Below are 19,448 nucleotides of genomic sequence, written 5' to 3' on the forward strand. Positions count from 1 at the left end.
CCACTAACGCCCCTTTAGAACTGAAATGGCCCGGTTGGGTAACTTCTCTGTGTGCACAATCCAAAAGTGGAAAACGCCTCCAACCCCAAGGTGTTCAGCACCTTAACTAAGCAGGGATTGGCATAAACCCTATCTCACTGCCTCACATTCTCAAAGTAATACCATAAATCAGACCCTTAAAATTGAAATGGATATGAAAGCTCGTCAGACAGGGTTTTATGTGGATGATGTTGCCAACAGATGGATTTCCACCTTAGCCTTCATGTACAGTACAGATGATCTTCCAGGAAACCCAGAAACTCTTAAAGATGTCTTTTCAGCCTTAGTCACAACACATTCAACCACACCTCCATACCTCAGCCTGTAGGCGCCAGCCGCCACATGTATAGCATGATAAATCACTAATGTCTTTGAAGAAATGGGCTACCCCCATTTGCCTGGGAGAGTCGAGGAACCCATTAGATGCTTGAAAAGTGTTGCTGCGAATTCCTGATCATGATGGTTCCAGGTACTTAATAATGAGACTATCAGGACAAGGTAGTCATATGATGTGACCTTAAGCCCAATCTCCTGCTTACAGCAGGAAAGGCTCCTGAGTTCTTGGACCTTAACAACACTTTATATTTGGTCTGCTAAACTGCCAGTTTCCTCTGCATGCAAAATTACTCTCTCCTCCTCGGGAAAGAGCACGTTTCAGCAATCCATTAAAAGAAGTACTGGAATACAATTTCCCCCATTGCTGGATCTGGGGATGGCTTACCAGGCCCTTAATATAACGGTTAAACGAATTATGGAGCCAGTAAACAACCCTGCCGTACTCTGTTTGCCCATTTTACCCAAACCTCATGATGGCCATGCTGCTGGACTAAAACTCCTGCATGGCTCTCAAAGGCATATCCAGTTCTGCTTGATAAATTGCCATAGTGGTGGCCTGGCGACCATATTGAATGTGTGGTGTAGATCGATGAAAGACATATAAAGAGCAGCTGCCTTGGCCTTGATATATTTAGAAATAAATAAATAAAGAAATAATCAATGAGCCTGCATCACCTTTCCCAGCTCTAAATCATCGAGATATTAATGCTGTTTCCTCCACCCAAGAGTGGGACAGACCAAGAGTACTTTGCCAAAAATCTTCACGGGCAAGTCCAGAAAGTAAATCCGATGGTAGCAAATCTGAACGATTCTAGACCCCTTTTAGAAGAAGGGGACGATTTTGACACCTCTCTGTAAGCATGCTATTCTCCCTGTCTCATGGATTGTACCAAAAAATCTACCAGAAAAGGAGGTCCAAATTGATAGACTACCTATAAAGGTCAGCTGGGAAAATGTCCATCCCAGGGGTTTTGTTGAGACACTGGGTCAGGAAAAAAAGAAGTGAAGAATCCTACATAGATTTATTTGGGGTTTTATCTTTAGGATAGTAACGTCAGTCGTTAGTAGTGTTATTAAGTATTCTGAGCCCAAGACCATTGTCTCCTCAACGGGGTCTGCTGACTCACCACATACTGTGCCCCCCTGGATAAAAACTGCCACCAGTGTTCCACCAGTGTTGCAAAAAAGAGATCTCAGACTATCCTGAATCGACAGAATTGCCAGCGTTACTGAATTTCCGTAAAGCGATGGAGTCCTCTGTGTCTGCAGCTACCTCTGTCTTTACCAAGCTTGTGTTTGTTCCTCCTCTCCTTTCACTTGGATAAGATTCCTATACTCTGCCTTAATCCCTAAATCTCCTCAGAGCAAAATATCGGTGCATGTTCTAGAAGGTTTTCCAACTGCTTTTTAAGTATCTTGCAATCTGTGTTGTACCCTGTAGTTACACTTCTCTTTTGAACAGGATGGCAAGGAGTAGACAATATGCGTTATCTCTGAGAAAGACTGTTGAATCAGAGTCTAAAAGACCCTTATGATATATGCAGACAGAAGGGCAGGCTCAGCGAGATCTCTCCTCAACTAAGCCAAAGCTTCACTGTTGGCTGTCCATGATGCTGATGTGCTGGACTCAGGATATGGTTATAGTGGTCTGACTCTTGCATCTCAACAACTGCAGTATTGTATACTATGGGACAGTGGTGGCCGGGATGAAAACGACTATTTTTTAAACATGTGAAACATATAACACAGATACAAAACAGCACATTAACCGCACATGATAAACACTCAACATCAATGTTCTCTTTTCAGCAAAACTCTGCATAAGTAAATATTCGATTTGCATTCACTGAATTTCATCAGCGCATGGTGTTTAAGAGACAATGGAGATTCCTCTGTTTTATAAGTATTGAGCGAAAGTAGGCTCTATTTAAAACACTAGAGAAATCTGCAGAGAGAAAATGATCAGCAAAAAGCTTTTGCTGGATTAAAAAAACACAGAAGTTATCATAAAGCTATTCAATATTATTAAACAAATCTGCAGTCAAGAACTTTTGCATATTTTTTGAATATATATTTTCAGGAAATGTCTGAGGGAGATACTATTTAAGTGTGTGAGTCTTTAATTCGGCAAAACTAACAGTCTGCAAAATGTGCTGGAACAGTGCACAGCTACTATTTTAAACAGTGTGTGGAATGTTAAAGTCATGCTGGCATGTTCATTAATCTGTAAAATGAACATCCACATGTACATTTCAAAACATAACAATCTTCACACTTTGCAGGAAATGCATACTTATCATTATTAGAATTGTTTTTTATAAAACGCTTAATACCGAAGTGGTTTTTAAGCGCGGACCTGGGATTCAAACCTGTGTTGCTCTGCATTGTCTTGCTTCAGAGAGGGGCGCATTGCCACTGAGTTATACTACCTTGCCTTAATACATACACACAACTACTATTTTACATTTTTTGTAGAATTATTAAATCATGCTTGCAGGCTCCTTAATCTGTAAAATGTAGATTCATATGTAAATATGTAAACACCAGAATAAGTGGAAAGCTCACTTCGTTACCCTCTTTGCTATGAAATAAAAACATCCCATATTGCATTGCGAGATTGAACATATTTATATACGATTTTCAGCGCTTTAAGATAAGTTGGCCCATTAAAAAAAAAGTAAAACATCTTGGGTATTTTACCACTTTTATAATACCTTTCGTAGTGATAAAATGTTGTTGGGAATGTTATTGCCAGCAAAGATAATAATTTATTTAGGATTGTTTATTTAATTTTGTGTGAAAGAGGGGTAAAATAATCTGTCTCTTACGTTTGACTTTGTATACCGTTTTGTATATGTGTTTTCTTGAAAAAAAGAAGTGAAGAATCATACATAGATTTATTTGGGGTTTTCACTTTTTTTCAGTAAAATACTGAATGGCCACACAACTTGTAAATGATAAAAATGTAATTCCCAAAATCACACCTACAATTATTACATTGTAAATGTATGTAATGTACGTAATCAAGGTACACTGTCTTAAACCAGTTGCTGTTTCATTTTTTTTTTGTTGCAAGGAAATAAAAGTGTAAATGTACCATAAAGTATTTTAACGTTTCAAAATAGTTATAATAACGTTTTAAAACGGTGGGATTTCCTATGGGACTCCATGGAAACGTGGAGTTACCATTACTGCCACGGCTTGAAATATCCAGGCAGCGTTAAGGGTGTTACAGGGTTGCCAGTAACCCGCCACCTACCAGCGGATTTTACCGGCTACCCCATAATGAGCCCCATAGTCCTAAGCATCACATACCGCCTACTATCTTTTTATACATTTTGATTTTTATTGGCATTTAAACAGACAGTTTCAACCATATCAACGTTTGAATGCCTCGTGTCTGAACAATTCCCTTCCCTCACCCCACACCCCACCCCCCTCCCACTCCCCTTATCAGCATGTTTGGAAAGCCTAACTCATGATAAACAAGACAGTCTCGGAGGTGGTGAAACATAAGTAAATAAATACCCCTGAACGATCGTCTGACTTTACATAGTCTTAGGTCTGGGTTTGGTCCCTTATCCGGGAAAGTAGCTCCAATGGACCAAGCCTTTTCTCCTCCCACTGACTAGGCTTTAACCACCTCCATCTTCGCCATCAGGCGACCCCCATTCTACCATGTAGGACCCCGGTTAATCATTGACAATAGCAGTCAACTTCTCCATCACCATGATGTTACACAGCTTCTGTTCCCACTCCATCGATAATCAACATTGCCTTGCATGCCCTGGGCAACCTATATTCCTCACTGTCCTTGACCGGGTTCCCCTGCAGCATCTGGAGCAGGTCTAAGCTCAGCTGCATCTCTGAATATTCCTTAATTAAGCTAAGGAGTTCCTGCCAGAAAATGCATAGCTTTGGACAATGCCACCACATGTGGGAGAGGGAACCCACCCGGCCACAGCCCCAGAGACACAGAGGAGAGGCCCCTGGAAACATTTGTGAGATCTTCAATGGGTCCCTGTGTCACCCAGGTAGGATTTTATAGTTGTGTTCCACGGTGGAGGTAAAGAGATTGCTGTGGAAAGTGATCTGGAAAATCTAAGCACAGAATCCTCATAAATCTGCTCCCCAATAGTTCCACCCAATACCTCTTAAATGTACATCTCCTCACCTCTGGGGTATAGACCACAAACGTATATATGCTTGAGAGGGACCCCTTGCGCATGTTGGAAAATTGGAAAAGTTAAAACTTTGCTCACCACACCACTGACTGTGGGTGGACACATCATCGTCGTCATTTCTGTCACTTTCGCAAATTGCTACAAATATTACAAATATTTATGGTAAATGGGATAAGTGTTACATTTAGGTGACTTTGTGTTATTTTGTGTAAAGGTGATACATTTGGAGATTTGCATGCAAGCAGAAACATAACGATGAAACATTGTCACACGGAGGGCCCCTCCCCACTCAGGTGAAGCAGGCGATCAATATGTGCCGGAGGAGTTTAGCTGTATGAATGGCGGTCATGAGAGGAGATCATAATGGGTATAAAATGCACACATAATGGTGTACATGCATGGGAAGTATTTTTCGAATTCAGTAAAAGATATGAAATATATGAGGTATGGTTGTTTTGTGTATCATGGATCTCCGTAATGTGGATTAATTAGAAGGATGTTTTCACAATAGTGGCAAGGGCTTGCAAAGGGCCGGCAGCAGTCAGGGAACAGGTTTTGTAAGTTGGTCGGCGGGGTGGCTGCGGTTAGTTTAAAGATGGCTCAAGTGCTGGAGGGCGAAGGGAACATATGATCTCTGGTAAACAGGAGAGCTCATTGTTGTAAGGGATAGTCATTTGTGAAACTCATAGGGTTGTTTGGAATAAGTGGCTTCTCCCAGGGCACTTGCAGAGATCAGTAGTAATAATTTTCAGGACAGTGATTGTGTTGTCAGAGAGTGTGCGGAACTCATGTGAATAGGAATGGTCAGTATTCATAAACATTGGACACCGGATAGGTTTGGGCAAGGCGGTTAGCAAACACGAATAGGTCAAAAGGGAATTTACATGTCTTTCTCTCATCTTCATGTGCTAAGGTAATTTAAGGGCATGTCTGTGTGTGTCATTAATCGGAATTCTGTTGTTATGTAACTTAGAGGCAAGGCTGCCACCAAATATGGAGAGGTTTTGGGAAGGGGTGTGTTGGAAAAGTAAACCTTGTAATTATAGGTTTTTAGGGGATTGTGTTATAATGTCTGTGTCCAATGAACTGTGTAGGTTTTAGATTTCTCTGTACACAGCAACCAATCATGTTTGGGGAGATACCTTTGTAATGTTATGTGGGGAGTGTATTAACTGTTGCAAACTGTATATGATGTGTGTTCTTTGTGTGGTTCAGGGAGACCAGGGCTAGTGTGTCTGTTAGATGTCATCTTTGCCCCCTCCCGGCCGTCTGTACAATAAATTTACTAATTCTAGAGGTGGGCCTAAGTTGGGTAAAGGGGTGGAGCTAAAGGTCCACGCATACCCGCACAGTCGCGCCATCCAACCATCTGTCAAACAGGCTGAACTCCCAGGATAATTGAGCGTGCCACTTCGGATACATGAAAATCCCTTTTAAAATCAGGAACTAAAAAAAAACGTGATCCTGTCCTGCCCTAGGCCCTCACACCTCAGCGAAGCTCCTAAATTAACCTTTCTCAAACAGTTGACCCACACTCTCCAGATACCTGTCCGACCATTGTTGAGCACACTTCATCCCTTGCCTCGCCAGATCAAATGGGGGACCCAGAGCAATGCCTTATTAGCTCCTCCATCTCTCCAGAGGGTCCACAGCATCCCCAACATGGTGTGTTCAGTTGCCATGCCCGGAATTCTCCCAACAGGGGCCCATAGATAGTCCCTAACCTTTAGCAGGTGCACTATTAGGTCTTCAAGGTAGGTCCAGTATTTTCTTAGATCTTCCCATGAGTGGGAGGCTTTATAATATAAGTAGGGTTCTTGGAAGCCAAAGCCTCCCTGGTTACGCGGGAGGATGAGTGTGGCCCATTTCACTCTCCGCCTCTTGTTCTGCCATACACATTTCAATAGCATGCCCTTCAAATCCCTGAATAAAGATGCTGGAAGCCTTGTTGGGAGGGCGGAAAACAGATAGAGCAGACAGGGGAGAATATTCATTTTTACCGACGTCATGCGTCCGTACGAGGACAGAGTGAGGGGCTGCCATCTCCTAATGTCCTCTTTGATCTTTGCCAGAATGGGGTCGAAGCTGGCCTTGGCCAACCCCGCAAGGTTTCTCAGAAAAATCACCCGTAAGTACTCCGTTTGCATCCTTTCAACCCGCAGCCCTAGCCATCGGCCTGTACGGTAAGGGTGGAGGCTTTTAGATTCATCAGCATAATGCTCGATTTGTCTACATTTATTTTCAGGCCGACAGGCATCCGTAGCTGTTGATTTGGTCCAGTAGTTTTGGGAGAGAGGTGTCCATCTCCGTCAGATACCACAGGATGTCATCAGCATGGGGAGATAGCTTGAAATCCAGCTCACCACTATGGATGCCTTTGATCCCCCAGTTTTCCCTGTTTGCAATAGCGAGCGGCTCCATTGTGATGGCATACAATAGTGGTGACTACGGACAGCCCTGCCTTGTACCGCGCGTCAGGCGGAAAGGGTCAGAGAGGACGTTATTGGCCCATACTCGTGCCGTGGGCCACTAAAAAAACCTGACCCAAGCCCATCCTCCCCAGGACGATCTTCATAAGCGGCCACTCCTCGCAGTCAAAGGCATTTTCTGAATCCACCGCTAACAGGCAAGCATCACTCCCCTGAGTGTGCACCAGGTGCATCAAATCTATGTTTTTTCGATTATTGTCCGAGCCCTGTCTCCCTCGGTTGAAACCAACCTGGTCCCCATGAACTCCAATCGGTAGGAAGCGCATCTCGTCAGGTCTATGCCCTCCTTATGAATTGTAACTATTGTGGCCTCCAGCATCGTATTCGGGAGGGGGCCATACACATTTCAATAGCATGCCCTTCAAATCCCTGAATAAAGATGCTGGAAGCCTTGTTGGGAGGTTGGAAAACAGACAACACCTCATCAAACACTCTGGCCAGGTACGGGCCAGCGTGGACCTGAACCTTTTGTAGAAGAGAATTGAGAACCCATCTCTCCCAAGTGCAGTCCCTGTCTTCATATCCTTAATTGTCCTTATGACCTCCTCCTCAGAGATGGGCACCCCCAGCCATTCAGACTCTGCCCATGGGATGCCCAGCAAGGGCAAGGGGTCCAGAAAGGTGGCCACCTGGTCATCATCACCCGTATATTCGGATGCATAGAGATTTTCTTAGTACTTGGCAAATTCCTTCAATATTCCCATGGGATTGTGTACCTCCCCCCTGATGTCCCCTATTACCTTTCTTTTCCTTTCCTCCCGTAGCTTCCAAGCCAGGATCTTACCCGCCTTTTCCCCTTGCTTTTGATATTTCTGTTTTAGGAACAGTAACTGTTTCTCTATTTCCTGAACCAGGATGGCCTGAGCTTTGTCTTATACAGTCGCAGCGTGGCTGCCCTACACAGTGGGAGGTAAGAACCCCTTGGTCCCGCCGGTTGTAATTCTGTGATCTTCCCCTGAGGTTCCTCTTCCTGTGCCCTGTGTTCTTTCTTTTTCTGAGATCTTATCCTAATGAGCACCCCCCGCAGTGTGGCCTTGAAGCCTTCTCAAAAATTCTGCACCCCAACCTCCCCGTTATCATTTAAAGCAAAGTAGTCTGTGATCTCTGTCAGTATCGACTGGGAGAGCTCCCCATTCCTTACCAGGAAGTCATTGCAGAGCCACACTCCTGAGGGCCCCTGACTAAGGGCATTCCCCAACACTACTGTGACCATATCGTGGTCTGATCAGGGGACCGGTATGATGCATGATGCTCTAACCTGGGCCCTCACATCCGCTTTCCACCAGAATCAGGTCAATCCTGGAGAGGGAATGTGGACTGTGGAGAAGTAGGTGATGGGTCTGCTCCCCTACACCCCCTGTCTCCACTAGGCCATCTGTAAGTCCCCTTTCCTGGTTGATTTCCTAAACCTTCTGGAGCTTGCTTTGCTTGGGTTGTGGCCGCTACCCTCTCCCATTCTCTTGCGATCTCTGGCCTCGTTGAGGACCATGTTGAAATACCCCCACTACTGGCCTACCCTCCACAAAGAGCTTTAGTTAATTCTTGACCCACTCCCAAAATTATACCCGACCCACGTTGGGAGCATAGAACGTTCACAGTGTAATCCTTTCACCCTGCAGTGATCCCTTAATGAAATGGAACCGACCCCTGGGATCCCTATGTGTCCCATCCACCACCAGGTCCAGCCAGGCTGAGAGAACAATTGCCACCCCTCCCTTTTTCTCCTCACCTGATGCCACAAAACCACACCTCCCCCTCCCGGACTCAAACACCGTTCCTTGCCCCTCTGCCAGTGTGACTCTTGTATCATCAGGAGATCTTGCTTGGCCCATCGAAATTCCTGCATTGTCATTGATCTACTGGCAGGAGTTCAGCCCTCTCACATTAAGGGAGCCAATCACTGAGTCACCCTTCAAGGTCATGGCCTCGTTCCCGCTCCTCTTGTTGACACCATCTCTCCTTGAGACAATCGGAACCATGTCACCGAACACATAGAGCCCACTGAAGTGCACTTTCTCCTACCCCTAAACAATGAAACGAACCAGTTTTCCTTCCCCTCTGGGGGCCCTGTGCCCTCCCGCCCCTCCACCGCCATCTGATCCCTGCAACTTCCCCCTGCAGTCCAAGATGGGATCACCAAAAAGGTTCTGAGTTAACAGGAGTCACTTCAAGCTAAACCCCTCACTCCTCTTGAGCTCCCCCACAATACACCTCAAACCTACCTCACCTTAGACCCCCGCTCTCCGAAGAGACAAACCACAGCCCCTCGCCCACATGTAAGCAGGTCAGGGTTCTGAGGGGCCTCTCAATGGGGCATTATGTTTTTTGTAATTGTGAGCCCTGCCATCTTGGGCCTATTTCTGGTGTCTGAGGGCTTGATCCAGCAGTCTCTCCCCGGGGCTGAGGCCCGAAGCTGTGTGTCACCAATGAGTTTGTCCGACACTATACTTATGCTGCCATCCATCAACAGCCGGTAGTCTTGGCCGTCATATTCAAAGTTAAGGGAGAATGGGAATCCCCAGAGGTATTACACTCCTTTTTCCATCAGCCACTTGGTGAGCGGGCCATACATTTGTCTACTTGTGAGTGTGAGTGCCAAAAGATCCTGGAAGATGGTCACCTGGGCTTCACTGTAGTTGATTGGGCACACAGACTGACAGGTATACCTCCACTTGTGGTAATGTGGGCCGAGGGTAGGCTACACTCGTCAGGAGGGGTATGAGCTGATAGCAGTAGCAAACCAAACAACTTAAGTACAAAAGTTAAAAACAAAATAATGGGCAATCAAGGTTCTATAAAATAGAGATTTTTAATGAAACAATTAAAATGCATTGAAATAACTAGAACACCTATAGAAGACACCACCCCATAAAAGAACACAGACAATGCCAAGCAAACTCTGGGTAGATGAGCAGGTATATTCATGCACAAGACTAGCAAAATTTCATTGTTCAAACGATAAATCTTGAAGAACAAGGTGGACAATAGAGGCTCAAAAGGCACTATGGTCCCAAAATGTAGTGCAGGGGGACATAGCCTCTTTACAGTACGTTTATTCTTGTCTATGGAGCTTAATAGCAATGAGCCAGGCTTTTCATCATCAAACCGATATTCTTGGTGCTTTCAGCATCAATCACATTGAGTCAGTGAGTGGTGGTGCTGGGTCCAATGATGCAGAGCTGTTCGACGGAAACAATCGTTTGTGGGTTGGAGACACTGGCGATGGCAGATAATGTCTTGTCAGCAGAGCTGGAAAAGTCACAGGCCTCTGGGACAGTAGAAAGAGACTGGCGTTTAGCGGTGAGCAGGCTCGACTGGCTCAACATGGCATCAAGGTACTGCAGTAGCAATGGCATGGAGCTCAAAGAAGCTGGTACCTAGGTGGTGATGTTGAGTTGGGGACAATAAAAGACTTGGCAGATCTCAGATGCAGACACGATAGAGCTTCAGTGTGAGCCAAAACTTGGAGATGCACAGTGGTCAGTTGTCAAGACGTATTTATTTATTTATTTGTAGAGCGCACCTAGCCTGAGGGCATCTGGGCATATTGCTTGATTTACATTACAATATGTTGACATTTTCTAGTCATTACATTTTGTTACAATACACAAGGTCATTTCTGGTCATTGCATTAAATAACATTAATAGTATAAAGAGACATTCATTTTTACAGAGATAGAACAAGGCATAGCAGGTAGTAGTACGATAGTTAGCGCTCATGTGCAAAGAGCCAGGTTTTCACATTTTTTCTGAAAGTCCAGATGGAAGGTTCAGCTCTGAGAGCTGGAGGCATAGAATTCCAAAGTTTGGCAGCTAGTACTGGGAAGTTATTACCTCCTGCTTTCTGTAGTTTAAATCTGGGGATCTATAGCAAGTTCACCTGAGTAAACTGTGTGGGTCTACTGGTTTGATTTATTTTGAAGGAGCTGTATTAGATAGGCATTTGAAGGTCATTGATAACGTTTTGAAGGCAATTCTGTCTTGGATTGGGAGCCAGTGGGCAGATCGCCTGGCAGGCGTGATGTGGTTGGCTCTCGGTATGTTAAGAGCCGCTCTTAAAGCATTATTTTGAAGAACTTGTCGTTTTTTTACATTATGACTACTCGTACCTAAGTATAGGGCATTGCAAAAGTTGAGCCTCGACAGTATCAGAGCTCTGGCTAAGGTAGTGCAGCTGTTTGCTGAGAGGAATGGTCTGCAGGCATTGATTAGTTTCGAGGTGTGTGCTGCTGCTGATGCCTGAGGTTGAAACGAAACTGGTGTTGAGGTAGTTTGGAGATGCAGGGAGCGGCAGGGGTTTCTTGCTTTGTTCTGTGGTTGCTGGGGGCCACAATCCAGGAACTCCAGAAAAGGGTGAGTCCTTCTGCTTTGTACTCCTACTCCAGGGAGTTTGGCTGGTCACCTACAAAGGATTGTCCACCACTAGTGACATGCCCTTATTCCTGTACAGCCAACAGCAGCCACACCACTGTTTGCTAGGGATTTTTAAGCGAGTACCCTTAACATAGCGCTCCTCTGTCTTGGATGCCTTCTGTCTTCACCTCCATGGCAGATGACTTTGATGTACCAACAGATGTCCAGTGAATCCTTCTTTTCCTTGTAAAGTCTAAAGATGAACCAGAGAAGGCAAGGTCTTCCTCTCTTCATAAAGGCAAATTGTCATAGGGGATTGGTCCAAAGAATTTCTGCAGCAAACATCCAAACTTTTTCCCCATGACTTCACACCCAGAATGTGTTGCCTGGATGAAATGAGAAGGAGGAGGTAGAGAGCCCTAACAGAATACAATATGGTGTAATCCTTCCTTCAGCTCATCTTTTCCTATTGCGGCCCCCTTTGCAAGCTTGTTGACATCCAAGGGACTTCTGTGGTCAGCACCTTAGTGTGATAGTGGATTTTGTTATGTCAGTGCTGCCTTTGAAGCATCGATTCCCAAGAGACCTCAGGGTGGACGTTTCTGGACCCTGTGGGAATGTGCTGCTCTTTGTACATGGGGATCAAAGAGGCACCAACCTGGCAAATGTTCCTCGTTCCAGGTGGCCATACACAAATTAACATCAGTCCTATCATAGTTAGCCCTGCTCACACAGCTGGCACTAGTGTGATATTAAATTGCTGCGGCTGTATAATTGCGTGCTCTTACCAATTACTGTAATTTAGATCAGAGGTGATGAATCCTAAAAAGCCACCTCCACCTTCGGGAACTTTGTTTCCCATCAGCTGTCAGTGATGCACATGTAACATTTGACACTGACCTGCCCAACTACAGAGCTTGGACTGATGGTGCTTGTAGGCTGTTCAGCAAAAGCACACGTGTTCAACAAAATGTTGCCATGGAGCTCCTAAGAAAGAGGGGACTGATAAGCAGAGTTACTTTTCAGCATAAAAATCAAACATGCTCTGGCAGTTCCCACCTCACGATTGCCATTCTGTTATGTGAAATGCCATAGAATGTGTGCTTCCTCTGCATCAGCAGCTCATTGAGTTGAGCACCTGCTGCATCGATCTGCTGACTTCTGCTCTTTGGATTCTGGCACTTAAAGTTCTGAAATGGTAACAATGGAAATCATAGATGAGGGCCCCCTGCAGTGCAGGTCAAACAGACAAATCTAACCGTTTAATCAGAGCCTTTACCTCAGACACCAAGGCAGTACTCCCCTCGTCGCATTGTGGCATCAGCAGGCAACAATACCATTAATTCACAGCCAGACCTCTCCATGAGCGGCAACAGCATCCCATGACTCAACTGAAATGTGTGTTATTTATCAAATACTTGATTCTATTCACATAGTACTGCTAAGGCAAAAGCCTAGCGGCACAGAGCAACAGCACAATTATATTTTAATGCCATAATCAACAACAGGTCAGCAAGTCACTCTGCAGCACATCGTCTGCTCCCCGGACCCTCTGCAGTCCAGATGAGATTGACAAATGGTTAATTATCATCATCAGTGGAATGACCAGAGTGATAGTTTAAATTCAACCTCCTTCCTGATTCTGTTTGACTCCTCTCAATCAGTCTCAAAGTTCCAACTCTTAATTCAGCTGCTGTCTTCATTGCCATTCCAGACTCACTGCCTCATCAGGAGTTTGGCGGTAACCCCTAAATGCGGCAGTAACGCTATTGCTGCCGCATTTAAGGGTCCGCCAAATCACAGGTTTGGCTGGATTTACCCCCAGCTCTGAGCCAAACCCGTGATCTGGTGCTATTAGCTTTTAGCGCCTGATCACACGTTTGGCGTAACGGTAAATGCCCTTTCCCCATTGGGCCCATTCAGGAAGTCCCTATTCCCCATTGGGCCCAATAGAGAATTTTCTGTGCTATTACCGCCGGCGGCAACACAACGTTGTATTTATGTTTGCGGTCGCTTCAAAAGCGACCGCAAACATAAATACAACGTTTTTAAAGCTGCGGTTTTATTTCTAAGTTTTCTGGGCTCCTCCATTTTTTAAAAAAAATAAATAGCACTTACCGAGATTCAGCTGCAGCTTTCCTGCTCTGGTCTCCGGTCTCCGTCCTCCGCCTACAGCACTAATGAAGGGAAAGCCACCCAGCGGTAGCCTTTGTTTACTACAGCTGGCTGGCTTTTCCTTCATTAGTGCCGCAAAAGCAAAAGCCAGCACAGGAGGGCCTCCATTTCACAAAATGGATGCGCCCATGTGCTTGCTTTTTCGAATTTTGAGCTTGAATAGCTCAGAATTTTACAAAGGAAGTTTTAAAACGGAGAATGCTAGTATTTTTTTTTATGTTGCCTATCTATTTTTTAAATAAAAATTTTTACTAGACCATCTCTTTAACAAAACTTTACAATCTCATACAATCTCAGAACGTCCTTCTCCACAAAATGTAAATATAGCTCATTTACACACAGTAAAAACATAATACAAATAAATCATATAATACAGACCATATAGTCTAAAATGTTCAAAAATGTAAAAGATTAAAAAAACAGTACTAAAAAGGTACTGTTTCCTATCCGTTGGTAAAAAAATACAGCGTTGTAGAAATCTTACCACTGCAAGTTTCAAAGCCACAGACTTGCCACCCAGCATATTCAGCCACATATTTTCTGAATCTATGGCTCCTAAATTATGTACACATTTTCCAAAATGTAAAACATGCAGTGAGTGGCAAAAGGCAGGACAAGATAAAAGTAGATGATACAGGTTTTCTTTAATGTACACATTTTTGCAGCATTTACAAAAAGCTATCTCCGGAGGAAATTGACTGCGAAGGGACACAATTTCATTCGTAAAAAGAACATTAAACCATAATTGCATAAACTTGTTTCAAAAATTTCGACCTGGAAATATCTTCAGATAGGGTTCCACAAACCCAGCCCTCTTATGGATAAGACTCGGATGAGCATATAATGGAGAATTCTCCAAAACATGCTGTGTAGAAATCCAATCTCTCAATAAATTTGACCCTTTATGTTTAATAGGGTATACAAGTATCATGTCCACAGTCGCATCCATTTCCGAGAGCAGCCTTACACAATAAACCCCACATTCTCCTAACAGGATATCAGATTTCCAACTCCCCATTTTCCTCAAACCAACATATAATAGAGAAGGTTGAGAATGTGTAATCTTTCAATATAATGCTAACTGCTTACACCAAACCCAACTATGAAAGGGATTGTAAGCCTGATTCATTACTGACTACTTCTATGGGTACGCAGGCTGGAATACAATACAAAACTCTTCTCCAAAGAAATGCTTCATAACAATCTACTTCCTCCAGTATCCAAATAGGTAGGATCTCCAATGCATAAATACATTTAGGGAGCACTTTACCAAGGTGAAACTTCGGAACTGAGAGCAAAGAAAACTTACCATATTTTACATCAACCTCTGCCATCTGAGAGGCTAACATCTTAGCTTTCTTTTTAAGAAGATTTTGATTAAAGGATTTTCATGGATGTGCTAAAATTGGATATCCTAAATACTTATTATTATTATCAATAAAAGACAGACAAATATAAGTTACAAACCAAGTAACATTATTTTTCTTCTCCCTTCTACAAAACGTTATCCCCTTGTTTTTGGGGGATTCATTTTCAATGTATTCTCCTCCGTGTACTACAAAAAAACAATTAGTTGCTGCAGGCCAATTGGCGCACTGTCAAACAAAATAAAATCATCGGCGTATGCCAATCAAGACAGATGTTGCTCTCCCAGATTTGGGGCAATAAATTAAGCCTTTACAAGAAATTTCCCTATGTCTGTAATGTATAAATTAAAAAAGCAGGGCGCCAAAATGCACCCTAGTGGAAGACCATTCCAAGTTTCAATTAGTCAGGACATAACACCTTCATTCTTCAATATAACCTGAACCTATGTTCCTTCATGCATGTACACCAATCTTTCAACAACACCAAAGGTAGCCCCCACCTTTCCAATTTAGTACACAAAAAGCAGCGATCTACCAAGTCAAATGCAATAGATAAATCTATTGAAACGGCAGAAAAAGGTGCAGAATGTCCTCACATGCTAAATTTTGAATACAAGACATCGAAAAACAACCACAGTCCATACCCCTATACTGTCTGAATCCCATTTAAAAATGTATCAAAAATACTATTTTCCTCAACCCATTCATCAACTTTCTCCAAATCCTAAATCACACATATTGGGGAGTCAGCATCTATTAAAGTAATTTGTTGATAATTACTTGGCAGAGTTTTATTACCCTTTTATAGATGTGTATAACAAATGCAGACTTCCACGAGAAGGGGGCGAGTATACTTTCAACTACATCCATAAACAGAATAAACAGGATGCTGGACCTGAGAGCAGGAGACTGTTTGAAGATTATATTTGACATGTGGTTCAGTCCCCCCGCTCATGAGACAGTAGCTTGCACAATATGCCTCAAGATATTTTCAATAGAAAAATACAAACACCACTCGTCCAGAGATTAAAGATTCCTCTGACCAACCTCACCATTCTGCTTTTCATACAATTGGAGAAAATAATTCACCCATACATCTTTCAAAATGGGGTTAGATTGTGCTACCACCTGATTAAATTCAACCGCATTAACTAGTGACCAGAAACTAGACTCCTGCCTCCCGGCCACTATAGCAAGCATTGCCTCTCCATCCTTTTGGATTCAATTGATGCCGATACGATTTAACACCATTTTTACATTTCATTTTTTTTCCTAATTGGGAAAATCTTTGCATCCACATTCATATCACAAAAAATTATCCTGCGTATAATTCTCCGGCACAACCACTTATGATACTGAACACACAAATAAAACCTATGCTGATAAGACTGACCTAAAACACACAGGGTAAGTCATTTGTTTCACGACTCAATCGCACTCTGAATAGGCGGAGATATTATACTCACAGGAAAGGTATTCCTCTTTAACTCTAAGTATACTTCAAAGACCTATTGAAGAGATCTATATTTTAATCATGCCATTGCAATCGACAACGGCCTGCATTCACTGCCACAGACTTGGCACCACAACGATTATGCCTTTTCATTTTAATCCTAAATTCTGAAACCAACATAATTATTCCTAATGATCCTAAAGTTTGTGCATCGATCAAGAAGCTCCTTACTAATGAACATATAATCTAAAACCGATGAGGTGTTTCCCTTATGCCATGTTGAATGACTATTAATCTCCCCACCCAAAACTTCATTCAACATATTCAGGCCCCAATCCTCCATAATCTCTCTCCCAAGATACCCTGTTTATTTTTCTGCATTCCTTCCTTATGAAGACAAATCCCTGTTTATGCACTCACCAGAATGGATACAACCCTCTAGGGAAATAAGCCAGGAGATAGCTTGCAAGGATAACAAGGTTTAATTGTGCAAAAAAAAAAATATCAGCAAAGGACTCTGCTGCTCGAGAGCGTTCTGGTTAAACTAAGTAAAGGCAGAAGCTAAAAAGGCTGTTCAGCATCATCACTATACAGTAAAAACTGGTGTTACTTATTGGCGAGATCATATACATGGGTCTGCTCCATAGGGGATTCCAGGCTAGAATTGGTTCACATTTCTGCTGTCTGTCAGTTCCCACGTGGGTCAACTGGGCTCATCTCTCCGTGGAGTGAAGGTCAGGCAGCTCATAAGCTACATTGTACAAACTATGCAAGCATGCTAAGCCTACCACTATATCACTATAGCATGCACCTGGGAGGCTCGTGGCTGGTGCCAGGGGGAAGGCAGGAAGAAATACAGTCACGCTGACTCACACATTCTAGGCTTTGTTGATACCGCTCCTCTTGCACCCAAGGTCTCCAACCTTGCGTGATCTTTAATGTATCCATCCCTGTAACTCGTGTTACAAAGGGTGTATTTTATGCTCAGGGGTGAAATAGTCACCAATGCTTAGCTCTACTATGGCTACTTGGTTTATGCTAGGGGCTGGAGGGTCGTTCGCTATCATGGAATGCAGGGGTTTGGGGGTTGTGTCAGTGGTGTGGGCTCTGAGTCTGGGTTGGCTGGGTGGGGTTTGGAGGCCTGCTGGCAGCTTGGGTGTGATCAATGGGCACGACGAGAAGCCTGGAGTTGTCTCACAGCCTTGCAGGGTGCATTCCTCCTGATGGTACTAAATGTTTGCAACAGTGAAGGGACAAGAGGGAAGTCAACCTCCGTGAGAACTGGTGGGGCGGACTGATTCGGCTTTAATGATTCGGGCCTAGTCAAATCTTTCCATGGAGCTCGACTGGTGCAGCGCGGCCAGGCAAGCCTGTGCTGCTGCCATTATTACAAAAGGCATTCTTTTCTATGTGTCTTCTAAGGTTTTGCATCTGCTGTTCGCGCTATGTTATATCTGCAGAGAGTTTCATATTGTGGTTCCCTCCCCCTTGTACTCAACACTATTTCATAGGGGATTTGCCTCATCTTAAAGCGCCCGGGGGGTGGGATATACTCATTTCCATCCCAACACTAGTTTGTACACGTCTACAACATTCAGAGGGATCCAGACCCTGGCCACAGTTTGAATTTTAAGTCCATCGCCACTATCACCTGTCCTCCAGGAAAAATGGAGAACCAATACTCAAACTGTGCAATGCATCCATTATCTCTATGATGTCCCCATTTAAATGCTGCCAATACATTTTTACCAAGAGAAGATATTTAAATATCCCTGCTCGATCTTTTTCAGCCCAACTGCTAACCCTCCTTTGCTGATATTATCCTGCGTAAATATCTCAAATCCACAATAATGTCTTATTGCTACTATCAGACCTCCTGAAGGTCTTTCCCCTGAGCTGGCAGCTGGAAAGCTATCTGGTATCCGTCCAAAACTGGACATGAAAGCAGCCATACTTCCTGCAGGAGAATACATCCAAAAGATCTTACATACATATATAGTTCCCAATTTGTCAAGAAAGTAGAATATCTGCTTCCTTGTGTTCCATGACATTCATGAGAGTTGTACACTAAATATGATGTTTCATCTCCTTCAGTTGCATAATAGACTCCTTTAATGATAGAGCCACCCATCTTTATTCTCACTCTCAATTAAATTAGTCTCCCACCCCTTTGCAACCCCTCCAGCAATAAACGTCGATCTCCGTACCTGACCTCCCGGAATCAACCCCTCCACCCGCGCAAACCCGTTGATGGCCCTGAATTATCACTATTTCCCCAGGTCATTGATTTAAAGGTAGTAAGATCATAACTCAATTTACATAAACTCGGGTCTTCCTTAAGCAGAAGCTCTCACACCATTCTCGAGGGTACTGCCAAAGTAACTTGGTCTAACCTTGTGGGAACCAGAAACTCCACCAGTTCAATATCGCTAGTTGTAATTAAGCAAAGACCAGGCACCTCATTAAATAGTGCTAAGACTCGAGAGCCAGGACCACCTCTATCAAACATACACTCCAGTAACAATGTATGCGTACCAAAAAAGGTAGCATCCAGCACTTGTCCTGCCTCCTTCCCAGAAACTATAGGAGGGACAACAGTCAAAGCTTCCTTTTTCAGATCAATTGTAGGCAATGTTTGACATTGAGCGTCCTGCTTAACTGCCTGTTTTATCCTGGAAGCTAAACAGGCACTCTCTTTTTGAACCGTTTCGCAAGACACTTTTAACCCCCCCCCCCCCCAACAGTTCAGAAGACCTACACATATTATTCTGGCATTCCTCATTTACCCACACAAGACCCTGTAGCACTTGAGGAAATATTGGAGGAGGATGCCAAAACATGTCGAATAAAGGAGGACCCTTCCAAGGTTCCTTAATAGGACTAAAGCATAAACACTGTGCTCAACTCTGTTGTCTGAATTCTTCAACTGACCCCACCGTAATTATTGAAACAATGTCCTCTGATATTAGAGTGCTACTGATTGCGAAACTGTTCTTGTTTAACCTCTGGTGTGTCCGAAATTAGCCTTCAACGCTAGGCAAAGCAAACTCAT

At 43.7% G+C, this 19,448-nt stretch overlaps 2 protein-coding genes across 3 annotated transcripts in view; one reads left to right on the forward strand and one right to left on the reverse strand.

Moving 5' to 3' along the window:
- Positions 1 to 19,448, reverse strand: part of TNNI3K (TNNI3 interacting kinase) — a 3,214,557-nt gene that overhangs the window by 439,537 nt on the left and 2,755,572 nt on the right. The window lies entirely within an intron of this gene.
- Positions 1 to 19,448, forward strand: part of LRRC53 (leucine rich repeat containing 53) — a 247,312-nt gene that overhangs the window by 15,098 nt on the left and 212,766 nt on the right. The window lies entirely within an intron of this gene.

Source organism: Ambystoma mexicanum, chromosome 1q (assembly GCF_040938575.1).
Source record: "Ambystoma mexicanum isolate Mex_15411 chromosome 1q, UKY_AmexF1_1, whole genome shotgun sequence".
In the NCBI taxonomy this organism is placed as follows: Eukaryota; Metazoa; Chordata; class Amphibia; order Caudata; family Ambystomatidae; genus Ambystoma; species Ambystoma mexicanum.